We start from the raw sequence: 19,632 nt of genomic DNA on the forward strand, positions 1-19,632 counted from the left end.
CTACCTTCAAGAACCCTTATTATGAGCAGACTACATACTAGGAGTGTCATGGTCGGAAGGAACCCTATAGAGACCACGATATTTTTGGTTGAACTACCCAAATTTTCTGATACATTGCAGGCATTGGATCAACAAAGTGAAGCAGATCTTCAATTATAAACAAGTTCCAGATCGGATGAAGGTGAAGTTGATTACCATCAAATTCAAGGGGTGAGCTTCGGCGTGGTGGGAGCAGATACGACTCTCACGAGATAGACAAGTTAAATCTCAAATAACTAACTGGGAAAAAATAAAGAAGAAGATGAGAAAGCACTTTCTTCCTTACGACTACACCCAAACTCTGTTCCAGCGACTTCACTCGTTGAGACAGGGCACGATATCGATCGACGAATATACGGAAGAGTTCTTTCAGTTGGTTGCCCGAAACAACTTGTCTCAGACAGAGAAGCAGAAGGTGGCACGATACTTAGGGGGTTGTGCCTAGTGTTGCAAGATGCCGTCAGCCTTCATTTGTTCTTGACAATTTCAGAGGCCTACTAGCGTGCACTGTGGTTGACAAGCAGCAGAATCGAAAACCAATAAGGAGAAGGGACCAAAATAGTCGACCATTTTACCCTCAGAATTCTCGTCCTTCACAATAGTAGTCATGGCAAATTTACTCTAAGCCTATCAAATCTTATCAATATTGTGAATAGGGACATAGGGCGAACCAATATAGGAAACCTGCTCTTGTTGATCCGAAGGGTAAAAGTTTACTGATTGAGGAAGATGTGGTAGAAGATATAGTGGCAATTGGCGAACTAGTGTATGAAGCTGATAACATGCTTTACAATGATGACCATAAAACTTTGGTCATGCACAAGAGCCTACTGACTCCTAAGGGCGATTCAAGGAATTAATGGCTGAGAACCAATATCTTTCACACCACCAGCACTGTCACGAATAAAGTGCAAGATGATCATTGACAGTGACAATTGTGAAAACGTAGTAAGGAGGCTATCTAAAAATTACAACCAAAGACGGATTGTCATCCTAAGCCATATAAGTTGTCGTGGCTAAACAAAGACAGTGAGGTAATGGTAGACAAGCGATGTCTCGTATATTTTTCAATTGGTAGCAAATATTTTGATAGTGCTTAGTGTGATGTGGTAGCTAAGGATGCATGTCATGTACTGTTGGGATGGCATGATCATAACGTCATCCTCGATAGGCGAAAGAATACTTGCACCCTTTACATCAAGAGAAAGAAGATCGTGTTGGCACCGGGGCGAGAAGAAGTCACTCTATTTCTAGAAGTCAAAACTACTAATCTACTTTATATATCTAGGTTCTTAGATGAGATGGAGTAGGGAGGTGTTGTCCATGCTTTGAGCGATGTCCCAGCCACGGACATTGAGATACCAGCCGAAGTACAGCAGCTGCTAGCAGAGTTTGATGAGCTGATGCATGAGGATCTTTCTTCTAGGTTACTACCTATGCGCAATATCCAACATCATATTGACCTTATTCCAGGGTCGAGTTTGCCTAATCGACAAGCATATCCTCTTAGTCGCACGGAGGTAGAAGAATTGTAACGATAGGTAGTGGAATTATTGGAGAATGGCTATATCCGTATGAGCATGAGCTCATGTACAGTTGATGCCATACTAGTGCCAAAGACAGATAACTCATGACGTATATGTGTTGACAGTCGAGCCATCAACAAGATTATAGTGAAGTACAAATTAGTGAAGTATAGGTTTCCAATTCCCCGCTTGGACGATATGTTGAATCAACTATTCAGTTTTAAGGTCTTCTAAAAATTTGACCTTAAAAGTGGATACCACCATATCAGAATAAGGCCTGGAGATGAATGAAAGACCACATTCAAGACACAACATAGGCTATGAGTGGATGGTCATGCCCTTTGGATTATCCAATACACCCAGCACCTTCATGAGATTTATGCATCAGATCCTACAGCCTTTCATAGGAAAGTTTGTGGTGGTTTACTTTTATGGTATTCTCGTCTACCATCCGACGTGGTCATCCTACTTCGATTACCTCCGTGTTATTTTTGAAAACTTAAAGATAGGGTGCTTATTTATCAACATAAAGAAGTGTTCTTTCTTTACTACCTTGGTAATTTTCCTTAGTTTTATTATGTCTACTGATGGTGTGCACATAGATCAAGCAAAGATAAATGCACTCTGATTAATTCCATCACTAAGTGTCTCAAAGGACGAGATTTCAAGTGGTTTGAAGAAATAGAGACTAGTTTTCAACTAGTCAAGTAGAAGATGAGCGAGGCACTAGTTTTGGGACTTCCTAATTTTGACCAAGTATTCGAGATCAATTGTGATGCGTCCAACATTAGTATAGGAGGTGTTCTCAGTCATTCTGGGCGTTTAATTGCTTTCTTCAATGAGAAACTATCTGGATCCAAGAGAAATTATTCTACTTGCAATTTGGAGTTCTATGTCATTGTTCAGTCCTTAAAGCATTGACGTCACTACCTGGAGTTAATCCTGTTTACTGATCACTAAGCCTTAAAGTACATCAATTGTCAACACAAGCTGAGTAGGTGGCATGACAAGTGGGTGGCTTACTTGCAGGAGTTCATCTTTTCGCTAAGGCACCAAGCAGGAAGTTTGAATCGTGTCCCAGATGCACAGATGCCCTGAGTCGTCGTTTTTCATTACTCACCACCATGAGTATTATCGTTGCAGGTTTTGAGGTTTTTCCATATATTTACGCAATGATGTGCGTAGATTGTATACACTTGTTTAGCATGTTTTGACGCACATTCACATATTTTGCACATGCTTTGTCTACGTATTTTTATACTTCCAGCTTTCCTTTTAGCATATTTACTCTTTTTGTTCGGAGATCTGCTTTTGTGCGTTTTCTGTACACAGGAGTCGAAATTGGTGAAGGTTTCGTGTTTAAAGCCAAATCCGCAAGCGAAGCAAAGGAGGAAGGAACCATTCTTGTACCTCACACAGCCTTGCCATGGGGGTTGCCCAGGCCATGTGGAGTTCCTTGGTCGTGTGGATGCAGCAAAGATGGAAGTTGTCACGGTCGTGTGAACCTCACACGGCCGTGTAAAGATTTGAAGCTAGATGGAGCCCTGGCCATGTACACCACACGGCCATATGAGATTTCTAGAGACCAAGAAGGCCCTGGCCGTGTACCTCACACGGCCGTGCAGGATTTCCAGTGAGCAAGAGGGCCCTGGCCGTGTACACCACACGGCCGTGCCAGGTTTCCAGAGGAGGAGCCAGTGCAGGCCGGGTAGATCTACACGGCCGTGCAAGGGGAGTGTTGGCAGAAGCAAGCCACGGGCGTGTACCACACACGGCCGTGTAAGGTTGGCAGAGAAGGAAATGGCTCTGGCCGTGTGAGCCTCACACGGTCGTGCTTTGGGGTCGTGTGGCGCCCGAACCTCACCTCTATATAAAGGTTTCTTCAAGATTTGAAGGGGGATCTTCTCCCTTTTGGAGGGAATTCAAGATTTGGGCGTTCCTCCACCTTCTTGGAGGGATTTCGGCGATTCTAAAGGCGGATCTTCAACGTTTCGACTCCGGGGAGCGAGGATTGGATCCGAAGATGGTTCTTCATCGTAGATAAGCTTTTCTTCCCTTTCTTTCTTGGATTTGGGGATCAAGATGTTTATCTTTTCTTCTTCTTTTGGATTCTTTCCTTGTTCCATGGATTAGATCTTTTGTTCTAGGATGGATGGAGTATTTGTAATGAATATTGGATGTAAACTCTTGTGGATTTGCCAAGATTCCTATTTCTATGATTTTGCCCTGTTTTGTATCTATTCTTTCTTGTGTGGATTGTTGTGATTAGGGTTTAATTACCATACTTGATTGAATGTTTGAATATCTTGTGGATCTTGTATGGATTGCTTCTCATTCGATTTTCCGAGGAACATTCGTGACAGGAACATGCCCATGTAAGGACGTTTGAGAGGTAATCTTGAGAGAGAAATTTGGTATTTAAAGAGGGTAGGATAGATTGGATGAATTAATCTTTATATCTTAATGAGGTTGAGAAGTAGTGGATTTCTATGTTGATTTTCCGAGGGACGCACGTGATAGGCAAGTCCGTATAAGGACAACATAGGGTTCATTCCTAATTGATCGAATTTAGATATATTTCAGTCCTAGGCCGGTTGTCTATTGCAAGAGGGAACCGGCAACCTTCTACAAATGATGGACAATTGAGAAATAAAATTTGGTAGATCATTATATTGAATAACATTACAAAGAAACCAAAACTCCTAGAACATACCTTTATCATTGCCCTTATTCTTGTTTCTTATTCTTTCATTTCTTTGTTTACATTTCATAGTTACACTTAGACTTTGTAAATCAATTGATTGGTTGTTTAACTAACTCGCTTTGAGACATCTTTAGTGCTTATTCCAGTCCCTGTGGATTCGATATCTTTTATTATTACTTGTGACATTTTCCGTACACTTGCGAAGGTCAACAAGTTTTTGGCGCCATTGTCGGGGACTGCGCTATAACATTAGAGATTTTCAATTGAGTTAGACTAGACATAACTTCTCTTTTCATTTGCATAGTTGTAATCTAACTCTTAGAATTCTGTTTTCATAAGTTTTTCCTTTCTTGTATAACATTCTTGTCAATTCCTTTTGTTGTAACTCTAATTCTGCATTTTGATTCTAATATTCTTGTCTAACTTTTCTCTGTTTTCTTTTGATTTAGTCTCTTTCTTTCTTTTTCTTTTGTAAACATATCTTGCTATCTTGTTCTTGTGTATGCGAAATACTAACTTTACAGGAGAACTTCTTCCTCTTGATCCCGAGATAGACAGAACATTTCATAGAAGAAAAATTCTGCAAAAACAACAAGAAGAACAAGAACACTCTATCATAGCGAATAGACCACTAAAGGATTATGCTGCACCTTATGCTAGGGTTTTCGATCTAGTATTTCAAGGCCTTCAGTTGAAGCAAATAATTTTGAGATCAAACCTGCAATTATATCTATGGTGCAGCAAAATCAATTTGGTGGAGGACCGCATGAAGACCCAAATCAACATTTGGAAGTCTTCTATGAAATATGCGGCACAATGAAAATGAATGGTGTTCCTTTAGAGGCAGTGCGCCTACTATCACTATTATTTGGGTTTTCTTTGAGAGATAGAGCCAAGCAATGGTTGAATTCTTTGGCTCCAAATAGCATCACCACATGGGAGCAATGTGAGCAACAATTCCTTGACAAATTCTATCCTCTAAGTAAAACAGCTCATATGAGGAATCTTATTGCAAGCTTCAAACAAGTGAACTCTGAATCTTTATTTGAAGTTTGGGATAGATACAATAGTATGCTCAGACAATGCCCACACCATGGTTTGGAAAGGTGGTTAGTGCTACATACATTTTGCATTAATTATCATACAAAAGTGTCCCTAGATTCAACTGTTGGAGGGGCACTTATGAATAAAAGCTTGGATGAAGCCGAGGAGATAATTGAAAATGTAGCACAAAACCACCATCAATGGGATAATGAGAGAAGTGGTAGTTATTCTTGTATGAACCCAACAAAAGCATCAAGAAAATTTGATGTTGATGCAGTGACTTTATTGGCTGCAAAACTGGATGCTCTTACAAAAAGGTTTGAGAATATGGGAGTTATTTCAAATACGGTTAATGTCGTTGTTTCTTCTTATGAAGTATGTGGAAGTTCTGAACATTCAAATGACTCATGCCCATTAGGAGTTATCACCGCACAAATCAATCAATTAGAGCAATGTGATGCAATCATGGGTTTCAATCAAAGACAGAACAACCCATACTCAAATACCTACAACCCTGGATGGAAAAGTCATCCAAATTTTTCCTATAGAAACAATCAAGATCAAGGACCATCTATGAGGGCAAGACCTAATTTTCAATCCGGACAGCAGAATTTTCAGCAACAATCTTCTCAAGGTTTTCCTATGTCTAAAATTGAAAAGATGTTTGAAGAAATTATGTCTACTCAGAATGAAATGAAACAAGACATTTTAAAGCTTACTCAGAATGGATAATTTTGATAGACATCAAAAGATTCTAGAAAGACAGATTGCCCAACTAGCTTCCTTATCTTCTAGAGCACCAGAACAATTACCTGGCAAGCCTGATGTCAATGCTATGGAGCACTGCAATAGAATTGAGCTCAAGAGCGGACGGACATTGGGAGATCCCCAAGTGACTGCTCCAAAAGGGATGCACACTGAAGAAGAGCTCTCTCCTCCAGCACCAAATCAGATTCAAGTTGATGAGGAGAGTACCACTAAGGTTGAAGAGACTCTTCCACTTAACCATCAAAGTATAGTAGTCCCTTTTCCTCAAAGACTTATTATGTTAAAGAAGGATGAAGAGTTTGGCAAATTCTTGGAGAAGGTAAAAGAAATATGTGTTGAAGTACCACTCATTGATGCAATCCTTCAAATACCCAAGTTTGCCAAATTCCTGAAGGACATCATGTCAAATAAGAGAAGTAAAGGAGATATAGAGACCATTGCACTTACAGAGGAATGCAGCGCTCTTTTTGAAAAGAACACTTCCCCAAAGTTGAAAGACCCTGGAAGCTTTTATATTCCTTGCAATATAGGAACTGAATTTATTGAGAAAACTTTTTGTGATTTGGGGGCAAGTGTTAGCCTCATTCCTTATTCCATTTGTAATAAATTAGGTCTCAAAAACTTTAAACTTACTACCATGGCACTACAACTTGCTGATCACTCCTGCAAATACCCTATGGGTATCGTTGAAGATGTGTCGATAGAAGTAGGTGGAAGTATAATTCCCACCAATTTTGTTGTGGTAGACATGGAGGAGGACCCAAAAATCCCTATTATATTGGGAAGACCATTCTTTACTATAGCAGGAGCTATTATAGATGTTAAAAACCATAAACTATCTTTAGTGATTGGTAAGGAACGGTTGGAATATGATTTATCTAATGCCTCTAACCATGTCTCTTCTCTGTTGAATGCTTGTAGCAGGGCAAGCATTTACAAACTGGAGGAATGGAACTTCCATCATCATGGGAGGCCACCAAATGAAGAGAATAATATGGTGGAAGATGTTGGGAGAAGACCTCCCAACAAAAATGACAAATATGCCTGCCCTCCAAGGGCAAGGAAAAGAGGGGAGTAATCAAGATTGGTCGAGCTAAAGACTTTAAACAAGCGCTTCTTGGGATGCAACCCAAGGGTTCTTTTTAATTAGTTTCATTCCATATTTCTATTGTTCATTAGTAGTGTTTTTACTTGGTTTTTGCTTTGTTTTCAGGTCGAAATTTCACTTCCATGAGCTGGCCATGACTTCTTCATGGGCATGGAAGTGTTGAAAGAGCTAGAAAGGAGAAGAAGCATCAATTGGAGCAAAACAGAGCATGACCGTGTGCTGTACACGGCCAGGCTTATGGTGCAGAGAAGGGAGATGCTTGGGTCGTGTCTACATGACACGGCCGTGTGGAGTCTCCAGAGAAGAAAAGGTGTATGGTCGTGTCCCAGACACAGCCGTGTGAAGAATCCAGAGGAGGAGAACTTCTCGACTGTGTCTCACACACGGCCGTGTGAAGGAACCAGTGCAGAAGTATGCACTGGACGTGTCATCAGACACGGCGTGTACTGATTCCAGAGAAGGAGGCTGGTGAGGCCGTGTCCCACACACGGTCGTGCAAAGATATACCCGAGAAGGAGAAGGCAGGGGCCGTGTAGATCTACACGACCAGTGTGGAGAAACCTATTCAGGCTGTGTCTTCTATACATGGCCAGATCCAAGCCGTGTCCCCCACACACCCTCCTCATCTCAACACCCTCTTCCCTCCATAATTCCTCCCTTCTTCAACTTTTTTTCCAAACCTTTTCAGATCTAGACCTAAAACCCTTTCTTTTCCACAAACTTCATCTAGATCTAGATTCTTCTTTTCTCTTGGACTTGAGATCTCCACTTTCTTAACCTAAGATCTTGTTTTTCGAGATCTATTTCTTCAAGATCAAGTTTCTCCAACCATAAACAGTACCCTTCCCCACTCAAACTTGACAATATGTCCAACCTATTGAAGAGATTTCGCAAGGGTGGTGGGGGATCTAATGGTGGAGACAAAGGGAAAGAGTCATCCAAAGACAAAGGGAAACAACCGGTGCAAGGCAAAGGAAAGAGGACCTCACACAACGAAGGTAATGACACTGAATTCAATATTGTGTTTAGAAATGATGATCAAATAACTAGATTTGCAATTCTTGTCAATAGAAAGATCGTGTGCACTAGGTATATAGACCCAACTATTTTAGATATGATGGGAATTAGAGACGATATAGATTGGATGATTGGGTTCCTAGATTGGAGTGATATGTTGTACACACATCTATCTACTTATCCTCGCCTTGTTTTGGAGTTTCTAAGTTCACTAGATGTCCATTTTGCCAATGAGGATGATTATGTTGGCAAGCTAACCTTTAGATTAATGAATCAAGAATTTCAATAGACATTTAGTGATTTTAACACTTGTTTTGGATTGTCTTTCGGTAGTTCTCGGAGGTTTGACTCTAGGTTTAATTGGAACAATTTTTGGAATTGTATCACTGGATTAGATCATCCCTATGAGCCCTCTAGAGTCAAGACTTCTCACATGCAAAATTATGTTTTTAGATATTTACATCGAGTCATGAGCAAAACTATTTTTGGTAGAAGGGAAAATGATGGAGTCGTTAAGAAAGTAGAACTCTATGCTCTATGGGTTATGTTGCATAAGGTCGATTTTGATTCCGGTTTTCATTTTCTGCAAACTTTAGTGAGAGCTGCGAGGGCGTCTTCGGGATCAATAGTTCTTGGTGGGTTGATTACTCAAATAGCAATTAACTTGGAACTTGATTTAGATAAGTTGGAAGTTATTCATGGCAATGATATGATCGACATGGATGCATGTCTTGCTATGAAAATGATTATTCGGGATGAGAACGGTGTCACATTTCTTAGGAGGAATGGTTTTCCTTTACCTCTTCCTTGTCCTAATCGAACTTCAATTCGCAACCCAGCTAATTGGATAATCACTGATGTAGACCCCGAAAATGTCCCCTCCATATTCGGAGACATAGAGCCACACATTGAGCCCTCGACATCTGGATATCCGCAGCCTTCCGGACACCCGGATCCTGCTAGGCATTCTTTTGCCTATGGTACGGGTTCTTCCAGTTTTGACTTTTCTGATTTTCGTACTTCTCTAGAATCGCTTCATGAGAAACATGATGCCCAACGAAGAATGTTAGAAGGTCGTTTTTCTTTATCAGATAATCAGTTTAGAGAAGTACAAAAGCACTTTCGATTCACGAGGAATTTTCAAGGTCAAGTGGCTGAATTTGTCCAGGATTATGATACGGATCAAGCTAGAATGAGAGATTTTATGCAAAGCATGAGTATCACTAGCCAACAAGTAGATGCTTTGTTTGAGTATCATATAATCCTAAGCGAAACTCCTGGTTTCCCTAGCTTTCCCATTGGCCAATCACGTCGTAGGCATCCTTTTCCTCGTCCTCCTCCACCTCCATCTCCTCCACCATATTGATTTCATCGGGACGATGAAAAGTTTAAGTCTGGGGGGTGTCGAACCTGATTTTTCTTTTTGCATTCTAGTTTTTAGTTTTTGCTTGTTTTCTGCATGTTTAGTTTGTGTTCTGCGCTTTATTTCGATTGTCTTGCTTTGATTGCTTGTTTTGATAGTCACTCGACTATCTTTTGAAAAATCTTGTGGCATACATCTTGAGAACATCAAAACTTCACTTATATGCTTTCTTGTCTTCAAGATTAAATGTTAGCACGTTCATTATCTAGATTCATGATATTTTAAGTGATGTTAGTAGTACGCTTAATGTATCTCTTTTCTTTATCTTGGGTAGCATGAAATAAGCTAAGCATCTTAGAGAGATGAGTAGATTGTATACACTTGTTTAGCATGTTTACGCACATTCACATATTTTGCACATGTTTTGTCTACGTATTTTTATACTTGCAACTTTCCTTTTAGCATATTACTCTTTTTGTTCGGAGATCTGCTTTTGTGCATTTTCTGTACACAGGAGTCGAAATTGGTAAAGGTTTCGTGTTTAAAGCCAAATCCGCAAGCGAAGCAAAGGAGGAAGGCACCATTCTTGTACCTCACACGACCCTGCCATGGGGGGTTGCCCAGGCCGTGTGGATGCAGCATAGATGGAAGTTGTCACGGTCGTGTGAACCTCACACAACCGTGTAAAGATTTGAAGCTAGATGGAGCCCTGGCCGTGTACACCACACGGCCATATGAGATTTCCAGAGACCAGGAAGGCCCTGGCCGTGTACCTCACACGGCCATGCAGGATTTCCAGTGAGCAAGAGGGCCCTGGCCGTGTACCATACACGGCCGTGCGAAGAGAAATTGATTTAGGCCGTGTAATAATACACGGCCCAGTCCACACCCTTAAAAGAGGTTAGGGCACGGGGTGTGGGTGGCACATGGCCACACACCTCCTTCCCTCTTCCTTCTTCTCTCTCATTTTCTTATCTCTAGGGTTTCAACTACCACTTCTAATTTCTTCCTCTCATTCTCCTTTTTGAAGGCTCGAATCTCTTCTACCATGGAAAACGTGATAAAGGTATCTTCTTCTAGAAGAAAAGGGAAGGAGAAGATGGTTGCAACAAATGAGAGAAATTCTTGTTTCAAAGGTATTTCTAATGATTTTGGTGTTATTTGTTGGTGCAATATCCCTCAGGTCAAGGTTGACCTGGGTAACCAAGCTGAGTCTTGGTTTAGGTTTAGATGTTTGACAATAAGATATTGATTGAAGAAGAGTCAAGTAGGTCAAGGTTGACTGGATACTTGACTGGGAAGTCCTAACTGGGATGTTAGGCAAAATGAAAGTCCTGGTGAGTGAAGCCAGGCAGAAGAAAAGTCCTGGTGAGTGAAGCCAGGCAGAAGGAAGTCCTAGTGAGTGAAGCTAGGCAGAGTGAAAACCCTAGTGAGTGAAGCTAGGTGAAAGTCCTAGTGAGTGAAGCTAGGCAGATGGAAATCCTGGTGAGTAAAGCCAGGTGAAAGTCCTAGTAAGTGAAGCTAGGCAGAGTGAAAACCCTAGTGAGTGAAGCTAGGTGAAAGTCCTAGTGAGTGAAGCTAGGCAGATGGAAAACCCTAGTGAGTGAAGCTAGGTGAAAGCCCTGGTGAGTGAAGCCAGGCAAGGGAAAATCCAGATGGATCAAGGATGATCGGACATCCGGTCTTGGGAAGTCAAGTAGGTCGAAAGGATTGATGGATACTTGGCGTGAAAGAAAAGTCCAAGTAGGTCGAAGGATCTTGGATACTTGCACAGAGAAAAGTCCGTGGGTCAAGGTTGCGGACACTTGGTAAGGGAATCTAGCAGTCGAGGGAGTGACTAGATGCTGGCATGACATAACAAGTCAAGAGTTGACCGAATGTTGGTTTGGGATGTTTGGGACTTGGTTTTGGGACAAAACCAAGTCTTGGATCGATCCGTGGATCGATTCAGATCTGGATCGATCGATGGATCGATCCGGCCTCCAATCAACAGCTTCCGGATCGATCCGTGGATCGATCCAGAGGTCCCAATCGATCCACGGGACCCAGCGAACAGAGAGCTTCCGGATCGATCCGTGGATCGATCCAGCGCTTATCGCGAGAAGCGCTCGATCGATCCGTGGATCGATCCAAAGTCTCCCTGATCGATTGGGAACATTCGAATCGATCGGGATCCGACCGTTGGCGTCGTTTAAAGCCGCAGGCGAGCGTGGTCTTCGGTATCTCTTCACGAGCTCTTCTCAGATTCATTCCAGCTCCTCCACAGCTCTCTACAAGCACGTGATCGCCAGTTCTTGAAGGTTCTTGGAGGCTTTCCAAGTCAAGAGGCGGATCTATTGCAAGAGGAAGAAGTTAGGGTTAGGGTTTTTACGGCACATCTTGTAAGCTTTTGCTTAACTTGTATTTCCCTTTCTTCTTCTTGTATTGAGAGTGTTGTAGGGCTTCTCCGCCTTTGGTAGTTACCATAAAGGAGTGTTATTCATAGTGGAGGGTGTGTGCATTGGTGTGGATCCTTGGATTAGTCACCTCTTGTGAGGTGGATACCAAGTAAAATCCTAGTGTTAGCGTGTTTGTGTTTGTTTCTGTATTTTCCGCTGCACATCCAAGAAGAAACAAGCAACGAAGAGCACCGAGCGAACGCGACGAGCTATTCACCCCCCCCCTCTAGCTACTTTTGGTCCTAACAAGTGGTATCAGAGCGAGGCCGCTCTTCACCGGAATCATCGCCGGAAGGGTCAAGCATAACAAGAAAAGCTAGAGGGTGAAGAAGTTGGAGCAAATTCTTCAAGTTCAAGATTTTATCAAGCTCAACTTCAAGATGCAATTCCAAGATGGACTTGGATTTGACACAAGGGTGGCTCCACCATACACTTCTACGAGTTTCGATTCTTGGAAATCAAGAATCGAAAATTTTCTTATGATGGAGATAGAGCAATGGTTTGCTCTAATGGAAGGCTTCAAGGCTCCAAGAAATTCAAAGGGCAAAGTTCTAAAGAAAAGCAAATGGAGCTCGGAACAAGTCCAAAGGTGCGAGGCAAATGACAAAGTGACCAAGCTTTTGGTCAATTTAGTGCCAAGCACCATTCTTTGCCAAATTGGAAAAGTTGAAGATGCAAAGGAGCTATGGAGCAAATTGGCCAAGCTTCATGAAGAGATCCCCTCCACTGTACAAGATCATGAAGAATCCAGAGAGGGTGACTCTTTGGAGCAAGACCAAGAGGAGGACTCCGAGGTTGAGAGATGCTCAACCTCCGAAGAAGAGGAAATCCAAGAAGCTTCATCCTCAAGGGAATGCAACGAAGGGAACAAGGAGGGAGCATACTCCTTGTTTCATGTTCAAGATGATGAAGCCTCCACCTCTAGAATTGAGGGGGAGCAATCCTTGGTGACACCGGAGCAAGAAGAAGAAGAAACTTCTACATCCGGGTCAAGAGAAGAAGAGGAGGAAGAAACTTCTACCTCCAAAAGTCAAGAAAAATCAAATGGAGGAGCAAGTGCCATCCCTACACAAGAAGGTATAAATGTTTCAATTAAAAATAAAAATCATATAATATGTTTTGAGTGTAGGGAAAGTGGGCACTACAAGAGCAAGTGTCCCAACTTGGCCAAGAAGAAGGGTCAAGTGACGAAAAAGGGCAAGGAGAAGCCCAAGGAGACCACCCCCGGGACAAAGAAGAGCAAGGAGCACATTGTGTGCTTCTTGTGTCAACAAAAAGGGCATTACCGAAGTCAATGCCCCAAGGGGAAGAAGATGGTCAAGGCTCATGGAGGAAGCTCTAGTCAAGGGGGAGCCTCTAAGGTAAAGAAGAAGGTAACATTTATTGAGCCTACTCCTTTACATTATGGTAAAAAGCATGATAGTTCAAATTTATATCATTTTAATGCTATTTACCATGAAAATAGAAAGCATGATAGTGTTAAAGAAAAACATATAGCTTTTCATGCTAAAACTACTACACCTAAGGCTAGGATTGTAGGTAAAAATCTAGGCGTAAACTCTAAGGATTTTAGATACAAGCCTAGAAACAAAAATGCTCATGGGTCAAATACTAAGGACTTAGTGAGAGAAAATCAAGTCTTGAGGTCAAGACTTGATAAAATGGAAAAGACCCTAAAAAGGATGGAAAATATCCTATTAGGGCAAAATGAGCATAACCTAGGTCTAGGAGCACAAAGGTCATCTAATGGCCATAGAGGTTTGGGATACAAACCAAAGGCTAAGAAGGATGTGCCCTCTTACCATAGAGTTCCATATAGCTATGGAACAAACTCTAGGTCTAGTGGTCAAGCCAAAAATACTAGGGAAGTCATCCCTAAGAGTATTTTTGCAATAAATGTGACTAAGACTTCTAAGAAGTCTAAGAAAGTCACAAACAAGGTCACAAGGGAGGTTATCCCTAGAGTTGACCTAGAAAATGTGACCAAGGCTTCTAAGAAGCCCAACAAGGTCACTAGGAAGGTATCTAGGGAAGTTATCCCTAGTGAGTACCTAGAGCATCCAAGGAGCACCAATAGGTGTTGGGTTCCTAGGAGCATCTTCTCTACCCCATAGATGGGTTAGAGAGTGTCAACTCCGATTAGAAGGGTAGTTAACCCAACTTTGAGGAAATTGACACTCAAGGAGCATTTTCAAGGTTTAGTTAACCTTTGAAAATGAAATGGACCTATTATTTACTCCTTGAAAGAGTAAAATGTGCCTAATGGTGGAAGATTTGATTTTAATCTTAAATGGCACATATTGAAAATTAATAAGAACTATCAAGTTGGGTTTTTGGTATGTTCTTAGGCAATTTAAGGCAATCCGGGCCTTAAATTTAAAAGTGCTGCTCTTGAGGAAAAATGGAATATGCCAACATTTGAGGACATGTTCATTTTAATTGGCATAAATTAATCAAGGGAATAAGAAATGCAAACTTAGGCTTTGGCATTTTCTTGAAGCACTTTGGGCAAGCTAGGGTTTAAGTCTTAGGATTAGCTAAGATTAACGATACTTAGATAGGTAATCTAGGTATATTTTATTTATGCTAAACCTTGCCATGATTGTTTGCTCATAATATGCCATGACATCATATTTTATCTTATTTGTATTTTGCATTCATGACTTATCATGAAAAATACAAAAATACCATGTCATGCCATACATACATCATGTAGTTATAGGAATCTTTCTTTTGAAAGCTATTTTATTTTGATGTATGCCATAACATTATCATGCATTATGTTTATTTCCTTAAAAATTAAGGACATATGGCATTAGTTAAACAAGTGGCATTTGTTTACAACAAGTGGAATAAACAAGTGACATTTGTTTAACAAGTAAATCAACAAGTAACATCCTTTGTGGATGTCTACCTCTCAAAATGCCTAGATAGATATGCATGATCCCTAGAATAGGGCAAAACCAAAATTTTACATCTCACAAAGACCTCTAAGGTGACTTGTATGTGTTTTAGTGCATATTATATACAAGTGAGATGTTAGGATGATGAACAAAGCTCAAGATGTTGATTTAGTGCATTCCTTTGAGTTTTAAATTCATCAAAACACATAGTTATGTGTTTTCCCATCATTGGGAAAGCTAATGTACAAGTCATGTGCATTATGCCCAAGGAACATGATGGGATATTGGTTTTGAAAATGTTTTTAAAATGTTTTTGGAAAACCTTGGTGAAGGCTATCTTTTGATAGTAATCACCGTTGAATAGTTAGACACAAACTTGAAGAAAACACTAAAGTTTTTGCAAGCTTTCAAGTTTGTGTCAATCTTTGAAAATATGATGTATTTTCATAGAAAGCTATTTTTCCATGATTAAGTATGCCCTAAATAATGTCTACACGAAATTTCATAATTTTTGGATTTTGTAGAATTTTCTAGGTGTTTCGACTGAAATGGAATTTCAGCAACTATCGAGCTCCGATCGATCCATGGATCGATTCAAACGGCAATTCCCGCGAAGTGTTTGGATCGATCACCGATCGATTCAGGAGTCTGAATCGATCCGTGGATCGATTCGAAAGGTTCAATCGATTGGAACCCAACTCCAATCGATCCAAGTGATTTTGGCTGGGAAGGCCTGATTTCAAGATCTTTGAACCTCTTTGAGTCTAGGTAACCATTCCAAACCCCTTAAATACATTTGTATACATATAAAGGGTGTTTTCATGTTGAAAACAAGGATGGATTGGTTAACGAAGACTAAGTAGAAGTTTCGGTTGAGGTTGTTTCAAATTTTGAATATTGAACCTCAAAACTTCTAAATTTGGGTTTCTAAAGGTTTAGGGATTCCAAGTCATTGTTGGTGCAATGACAAAAGTTACCACCATGTCTTTAGGGGAGGGACTCTTTAAAGACATGAAAATTATTTTCATGAACCTTGGAAGGTGGTTAACCTTGTTGTAAACTTGCTCAATGTTGAGCATTTAAACTTGAAATGGGAAAAATGGGGTGGATATCCTCATTATTTCAAGTGGACACTCAAGTGGTTGAAAATGCTCGAGGTTGGGTATTTATCAACATTGAGGGAGAGGTTAAGAATAAACGAAGGGTATGGGACCTTCATTATCGTGTTGATCACAACGAGTGATGTTGTGAACAACGATGAGCAACTCTTCGGGGAGAGTCTTCAACAAATGGATTTGTTGAAGTGTGCCGAATGGAGCATAGGTCGATGTGTGTCCAACGATGGGTTGATGTGTGCCGATAGGGGAGAATGTATGGTTAAGCTTAGTCCTTCATTACCATGGGAGCACATAGGGGGAGAATGAAAGGGTTTAAGTTAGGCTTTCATTACCTAGAGGGAGTTTGCCCTCTTGGGGAGAATGAAGAGCTTAATTTATGCTTCATTACCTAGTGGCGTGAAGAAGGAGGCTATGGGATTAGCCTAACTTACATGGGATTGTAAGTGTTATTGTGGTATTGTCAAACATCAAAGGGAGATTGTTGGTGCATATCCCTCGTGTCAAGGTTGACTGCAACCAAGTCGAGTCTCGTTTGGTTTAGGTCTGACCAGTTAGATATGAAGAAGAGTCAAGTAGGTCGAAGGTCGTTGGATACTGATCGGAAGTCTAATCGGGATGTTAGGCAAATGAAAGTCTGGTGGTGAGCCAGGAAGAAAAGTCCCGTGAGTGAAGCCGGAGGAAGGAAGTCTGAGTGAGTGAAGCCAGGTGAAAACCCCAGTGAGTGAAGCTGGGTGAAAGTCCGTGAGTGAAGCTAGGCGGATGGAAATCCTGGTGAGTAAAGCCGGTGAAAGTCCTAAGGGAAGTTAGGCAGAGTGAAAACCCCAGTGAGTGAAGCTGAGTGAAAGTCCTAGTGAGACGGAAAACCCAGTGGTGAAGCTGGGTGAAAGCCCGTGAGTGAAGCAGGAAAATCCGGATGGATCGAGGATGATCGGACATCCGGTCTGGGAAGTCAGTAGGTCGAAAGGATCGGATACTGCACGTGAAGAAAAGTCCAAGTAGGTCGAAAGGATATGCTTGCAGAGAAAAGTCCGTGGGTCGAAGGATTGACACTTGGTAAGGAGTCTGCAGTCGAGGAGTGACTAGATGCTAGGTATGACATACCAACAAGTCAAGGTTGACCGAATGTTGGTTTGGGATGTTTGGGACTTGGTTTCGACAAAACCAAGTCGGATCGATCCGGATCGATCCAGATCCGGATCGGTGGATCGATCGATCCGCACTGCCCCTCAGAAGCTCGGATCGATCCGTGGATCGATCAGAGTCCCAATCGATCCGGATCGATTGGGACGCAGCGATAGCGCCGGATCGATCCGTGGATCGATCCAGCGTTCCAGCGAACAGAGAGCTCCGGATCGATCCGTGGATCGATCCAAAGCCTCCCGATCGATCGGGAACATTCGAATCGATCGATCCGACCGTTAGCGTCGCTTTAAAGCCGCAGCGAGCGTGGTCTTCGATCTCTTACGAGCTCTTCTCGATTCATTCCAGCTCCTCCACGCCTCTCTGACAAGCGTGATCGCGGTTCTTGAAGGTTCTTGGAGGCTTTCCAAGTCAAGAGGCGGATCTATTGCAAGAGGAAGAAGTTAGGGTTAGGGTTTTTACGGCACATCTTGTAAGCTTTTGCTTAACTTGTATTTCCCTTTCTTCTTCTTGTATTGAGAGTGTTGTAGGGCTTCTCCGCCTTTGGTAGTTACCATAAAGGAGTGTTATTCATAGTGGAGGGTGTGTGCGTTGGTGTGGATCCTTGGATTAGTCACCTCTTGTGAGGTGGATACCAAGTAAAATCCTAGTGTTAGCGTGTTTGTGTTTGTTTCTGTATTTTCCGCTGCACATCCAAGAAGAAACAAGCAACGAAGAGCACCGAGCGAACGCGACGAGCTATTCACCCCCCCCCCCCCCCTCTAGCTACTTTTGGTCCTAACATTATTTTCTCTAGCAAGGACAACATCTTAGGTATTCTTCCTTATGTGAACGTCCCCTTGTGAATACCAAATTTATAGATGATGAAACTTTGGAAACATTAGGGTTTAAGGATGATTTAAATTGGTTGTTTGAAAGAATAGGTTGGAGTGGTTTAATGAAAATGAAATACTCTACCTAGCCTAGAATTGTTTTTGAATTTTTAAGTTCCATAACGGTCAATAATGTTCAAGGTAGGGGTAAACTAAATTTTCGACTGTTTAATGAGGATTATGAATGGACGTTAAGTGATTTTAATACTTGTTATGAGTTGCCAAAGAATGATTTGTGTACAATTTTACCTCAGTTCGAAAATTCACGTTTTTGGCAACATATTTCTGAACAATCACATTTTAACCCTCACAATTCTAGAGTTCTTCATACTATTAACCCCATTTTTAGATACGCTTATCTAGTCATGAAAAATACCATATTTGGGAGAGAAGATAAAGAGGGGTTAGTAAGACTTGTAGACTTGTATTGTTTATGGGCAATGGTTGAGAATGTTGAAATTAATTTTGGTTATTTCTTCCTTAAGCATTTAGTGAAACTTGGAAATCTGACTCTACCACACCTATTGTTTTGGGAGGATTGTTAACTCAGGTTGCTTTGGTATTAGGGTGTGATTTAAATGAATTGGAAATGATTGATAATTCTTGTAGATTAGACTTGAATTCATGTTTAGCAATAAAAATAATAAAACGTGAAGAACATGGATATAGTCTTCTTATTAAGAACAGTTTCCCTTTAAGACTGCCAAATAATGATCTCATTACCATCCATGTTAAGGAAAATTGGTGTTTGAAATTAGCAAGTCAACATTCTAAAACATTGTCGACTTTAGTTTCAAAAAGAGTTCCTTTGGTTAATCGTGATGTTCATAGCTTTAATTTCCAAGAACTTCATTCTGTTCTGGACAATGTTCATAATGATTTAGATTTGACTAAAAATTTCCTCTCTAGTAATGAACCTATGGAAGAGGAACAATTTAAAAAACTGCAAGATTGTTTCAAAAGTGAGAAAGAATTGTGTGACAAGAGTTCTCGATTTATGAATTCTTATAGAGCTCATATGGAATTTAATGAAGATTTTCAAAGCTATATGAGATTTTTCCAAGATGATGTTGATAAATTGTTTGAGTACCATATGTTTTTTAGAGATGAAGTAAGGTGGTTTATTAATGCCTTTCCTTTTCCACTTCCTGAATTTCCTGATTTACCACCTCCTCCACCATATTGATTTCATCGGGACGATGAAAAGTTTAAGTCTAGGGGGTGTCGAAACTGATTTTTCTTTTTGCATTCTAGTTTTCAGTTTTTGCTTATTTTTTGCATGTTTAGTTTGTGTTCTGCACTTTATTTCGATTGTCTTGCTTTGATTACTTGTTTTGATAGTCACTTGACTATCTTTTGAAAAATCTTGTGGCATACATCTTGAGAATATCAAAACTTCACTTATATGCTTTCTTGTCTTCAAGATTAAATGTTAGCACGTTCATTATCTAGATTCATGATGTTTTATGTGATGCTAGTAGTACGCTTAATGTATCTCTTTTCTTTATCTTAGGTAGCATGAAATAAGCTAAGTATCTTAGGGAGATGAGTTTTAGTCTTGGCTTGACCTTAAGGATCTTATCTTCACTACA

General features: G+C 40.9%; 1 protein-coding gene and 1 non-coding gene across 4 annotated transcripts in view; both read right to left on the reverse strand.

The window, feature by feature from the left end:
- LOC121969911 (lysine-specific demethylase JMJ30-like) overlaps nt 1-19,632 on the reverse strand; it is a 37,171-nt gene that overhangs the window by 5,722 nt on the left and 11,817 nt on the right. The window lies entirely within an intron of this gene.
- On the reverse strand, nt 5,264-5,369 carry LOC121974065. Its single transcript, XR_006109933.1, has one exon. It is a non-coding gene; the product is annotated as a small nucleolar RNA R71 (small nucleolar RNA).

The sequence above is a fragment of the Zingiber officinale genome, chromosome 4A, assembly GCF_018446385.1.
Source record: "Zingiber officinale cultivar Zhangliang chromosome 4A, Zo_v1.1, whole genome shotgun sequence".
Taxonomy (NCBI): domain Eukaryota; kingdom Viridiplantae; phylum Streptophyta; class Magnoliopsida; order Zingiberales; family Zingiberaceae; genus Zingiber; species Zingiber officinale.